Source organism: Triticum dicoccoides, chromosome 7B, assembly GCF_002162155.2.
Source record: "Triticum dicoccoides isolate Atlit2015 ecotype Zavitan chromosome 7B, WEW_v2.0, whole genome shotgun sequence".
Lineage (NCBI taxonomy): Eukaryota > Viridiplantae > Streptophyta > Magnoliopsida > Poales > Poaceae > Triticum > Triticum dicoccoides.
The window spans coordinates 122,308,682-122,310,407 of NC_041393.1; positions in this window are offsets into that span (position 1 = coordinate 122,308,682).

The following is a 1,726-nucleotide window of genomic DNA, read 5'->3' on the forward strand; positions in this document are numbered from 1 at the left end:
TATTTCAGTTTCAGGCTTGCATTATTTCTAGAGGCCCAAAGATTCAGTTCACCTTTCTAGGTATTTCAGTTTCAGGCTTGCATTATTTCTAGAGGCCCAAAGATTCAGTTCACCTTTCTAGGTATTTAAGTTTCAGGCTTGCATTATTTCTAGAGGCCCAAAGATTCAGTTCACCTTTCTAGGTATTTCAATTTCAGGCTTGCATTATTTCTAGAGGCCCAAAGATTCAGTTCACCTTTCTAGGTATTTTAGTTATAGGCTTGCATTATTTATAGAGGCCCAAAGATTAGTTCCCAGTTGGCGGCAAGCGGCCCTACTACCCATGCCGGTGTCGACCTCAACTCGCAAGGGCCAGCGTTGGAGGGGTTCCCGGGGCTTGGGCTCTACAGAGCCTTCCTCTAGAGCGACGATGGCGAGCTCCTCCCTCGGTGCGTGAGGGGCTCCGGGCTCCCTCCCTATCATGAACGACTTTCGTGATGAGTTAGCTCATTCTTTGTTTCATGAAGTGTTTTTTTTATTTTGTGAAGCTTGATTGACGATTTGTATGTTTAAGTGGGATATCTCATTTGTATGGACAAAGTAAAAACTATCATGTTTTGCATGCTTGATTTGTATAGATGGTTTGTTTATGTCAATTTTGAGCGGGAGGAGGCCATAGAAGAGCCGGCCACACCAAGAGGGTGCTTGGATCCAAGGAACTTATTTTAGTCTGACTAAAAATAGGGTCCAAAGTAGTCAAATGATTGAGATAGAGCATTTATTGTCAATCTAACCCTGCCATCCATACACCTCTTTGGTTTAGAGTTAGTTCAGGGTTAGAATCTAACTCTAACCTCTAATTGAGTTAGAGTTCTCCTCGTCTCGGTTCATCGCCATCATACTTTCCCCATTCCTGTGTTTTCAGTATCCTGTGAATCAAAGAGGCCCTTTTTCCGGGAAAAATCAAAGAGGCCCTTTTTTTCCAGGAAAAATCAAAGAGGCCCTTAGACTGGTTTAGGTCCGGTCTTTTTTTATAAACTTGTTATTTCCAAAATTTAATGAACGTGCTCCGGTTTCCACGAAAATAATCCGGTTTCATGTAGTAATTCATTGATTTATTTATTCTTCTGCGGGGGGTTTGCATGTAATTCATGAGGTCTGAAATGTAAAGTACCCCGACATATGCTCCGAGTCGTGCATGCACTACGACCCAGATGCTCTATGTCCCACATGTCGGCGAATGGGAGCACGTGGAAATAGCCTAGGAGTACATATAGGAGGATAAATGCGTGAAAAATTATGTACTGTGAAGCGTAACCATGATTCGAAAAGGAGACCTAAAGTGATGACACCTATAGGTCGCACGCACCCAACTAGTGGTACTAGACATACGACTAATTTTTCCCTCAAAAAAAAGAGGCACGAGTGCTCAGTACTCCTATTCTATAAACATGAGTCCCATCTGACAACAGCGTCCGTGCTACAGCTAGCTCTCCTCCCTTGTTTCTCTCTTCTAATTCTAAACTCGACCGACGCCCGGTGGGTGGGGTGGGTTTTCTCAACTACTGCCCCACCTCACAGTGAAAACGTTACGACTGGAATAAAAAATGCCATATACTCCCTCCGTTCGTAAATATAAGCCTTTTTAGATACTAGTTCAAATGGAATACATCATACAGATGTATGAAGACATAGTTTAGAGTGTAGATTCACTCATTTTGCTCCGTATGTAGTAGTCACTTGCTGG